Raw genomic sequence first — 3,235 nt, forward strand, 5'->3', positions numbered from 1 at the left:
TGGTTATTAGCGTTTGCAATTTTTTATATTTTTTTTATTTTATTTTTTATAAAACTTATCATATTCTCAAAATTAAGCTTTTGCCATTTTATAAAAATTAATAACACAAAAAGTTTTTTATATAGCGAGCAAATATTTATTGTAATAACGTCACAATGCCGGGCTGCAATTTTTAATCATATTTTTAACTTATTTAATTTAAAATATATGCTCTCCATCTCAAATTAGAAGTTTCTTGATCCTTACATCATACTTTTCCTGTTAGCAATCGAGTCGTGTTAGGTCATCTATCTAACTCCTTTCGGGAGGAAATTTTTGAATTGAAATAACGTGACTTCCAGTTTTCTTTGGAAGTTCGTATATAGTTAATTGGAGCCTCCTGCCTTAAACTTTCCAAATCTGTTTTCGGTTTTCATTTATCTGGCACTCGTCATATCATATCGTCCTGCCACAACTTTAAGCGATAAACCATGTAGAAATCTATAATATAAATACGTTAAAAATTTTCTTACAATCAAAGAATAACGAAAATATAATTGTATGTAAAAAAACATATAATAACTTTAGATATTGTAATTCTGATCTGATTATTAAATATTAGACATATAAAATTATCAGTTAGGCCTATAAATAATATAAAACGTAAGATTTTAAAATATTTCACGCCTATAAGGATTTATAATATTGGCTACTTGGTATTGTTTTCTGTTTAATGTAGTGGTACCTCGTACTTCGAATTTAATTTATTTCAGATTGCCGTTCGAACTCCGAATCATTCAAAACTCCAATCAATTTTTTTCCATTAGAAATAACGGAAAGTGAATTAATCCATCTCCAGATCCTAAACAATACCTATTTCGTTAAACTAAAATAGCAAATACATACAATTTAAGATGAAAATAACACAATTAAATTTCCTAATAATAAATTAAAACACGAAAACAATAAATAAAATACTGTAAAATAAAATTAAAATTGTATTTACTGAGCGAACATCGTCGACTTCAAAATCTTAAACACATCCGGTAGATCCGCTATAAGTGTACCGCTTTCATACTTCATGATACTGTGAGACTAATCGGGGGTAGGATGTTTACGAGTTCTTGACTCTCCTACCTCTTACTTGACTGAAGACCTTGAGGTCCGGTCTAGCTTGTCTAAAGGATGGGTTTCTTTGAGCGGAAGGGGTTCGTAAGGATCGTGAGTTCCTTAGTTTACGTCAGGATCTGACACCAATCTATCATTTCCGTTGCGGATAGATACGCGGTTAAATGAGGGAGGAATTATTACGATCGATCGCGTCGAGGACTTTAGGTTCAGTATGGAGTGAATAATGTCGGAAGAAACGCACACCAATCTAATTTCATTAACAATATACTCGTTTATTATTATACATCTTTACATAGTTAATTATTGAAAGAGTCGAGGATACAAATCCCTCTTGGGGGCTCAATCCGTATAGTTCATAAAATAGCGGACAAAATCTATATTAGTCGCGACCCTAACCGCGAGTTGGAATATTCGAGAGAGAGCTTACAAATCCTCGCGCGTAGAATGAATACCTCTAGTTATGTCATTATAACGTTGATAACAGGTAGACCCGAGGTCCGTCCTTCCAAGTTCGTAACTCAGTCAAAGTTCCAAGTCTATTGAAGACGGTGGCGACGAGAGGCAGATAATCCACGCACACACAGGATAGACCAAATAACTACCCCCCTTGTGTCGTCATCGCACTTGCCTTTTATATGGGGCTATGTTTTCAAGATTTCCCCACATACGTCACAGGTGATGATCTTCTTTGACCAATAGTGGGCGAAGTGACAAAATTATGACACAACGGTTAACACATCCTCTACATGGAAGTAACCCCGTGGGAACAGAATTTTATGAGCGATTTTTATGAGAAAATTTGTCGGTTGTTTTTCTCGTTTGGAGTTAACCCTAACTTTTAATCTAACTTTTAGCCTAATGAATAAAAATATTCGAATCTTAAATCCGGGCCCTTACAATACGTTCCTTTTTTCACCTCAATTGTCGATACTACAACATTCTTCTTAGGCTTATTTGCTTCTGAGACGACTCTCAGATGCCATGGTTAAGGAGTAGAGGTTATAACGGATTAAGCAAAGCTTTTGTTTATTTTTAATTAACAGCTGTCTTCACTTAACATAAATTTAAGATTTAATTATAACAGCTATGAAATTCAACACATTATTAATTAATAATGTGAGATTGTATTTTTTTGCTTAGAAGCTTATTTTAAACTTTTTATTTCATATATTGTTTGAAACTGCGAGCGCAGTTCGAAGTTTGAAGCGTCGTTCGAATTCCGAAGCAATTTTTGTATCGAATTTAGCGTTGAAACTCAGAAGCGTTCGAAGTACGAGATACCGCTCTATTTAACTGAAAGATTTGTTTCAAATTTCATTGAATACGCAGTCATTTAAATGAAAAACATAAATTCAATAATAAATGAGTAGAGAATTTTCTCACACCTAATTTGGGTCGATAAGAAATTTGAAAATTCTGTCTTAAGAATTGAATTTAGGAAAAAACAATGTATTGGAAAGTACGACTGTTATCAGCAATTTTTAACAGAAAACTGATTATTTACAATAGACAATTATTGACGTCATCTTTTTATAGTCCAGACTAACTTGAACCGTGCACGAGATACATTGAGATACTATTTAGAGATAAAAAGTAGATATCAGCACTCTTGTTACTATTGTTGCATTGTATGACTAAGAACAAGACATTCCAAACACTTTATGAGAAAACTTAAAAAAGAAACATCAATTCAATTCAATATAACTTTATTAAATTGAAAATATTTTCCCCCTATTTAAGCATTCAATACAGAGGACTTGATTAATATTTTTTATTGAATATAATTAAATCATATCCATTTGATTAATGTTTTTCTACGAGATTTTGCGAAAATCATATCAAATTTAATGGAAATGTATGTCGAATATTTTCATGAGATATTATATATATAACTAGCTTACCCGTCGCGCATTGCTGCGATCTCAGAAGAAACGAAATTCAAGCAAACTCGTTATAATAAAATTCAATTTACATTTTATCATTTTTATTGAAACTTTTTATTATTATTCATTTTCATCGGGAAAACATTTCAAAGTGTCGTTTCAATTCTATTTATTTATTGGAGTGCTTGTGGATACACGATATTTTTTGTTTTTCCGTCTGGTGCGTACACGAATAAATCAGA

Source organism: Centruroides sculpturatus, unplaced genomic scaffold (assembly GCF_000671375.1).
Source record: "Centruroides sculpturatus isolate CEXI.00-Female unplaced genomic scaffold, Cexi_2.0 scaffold1496, whole genome shotgun sequence".
Lineage (NCBI taxonomy): Eukaryota > Metazoa > Arthropoda > Arachnida > Scorpiones > Buthidae > Centruroides > Centruroides sculpturatus.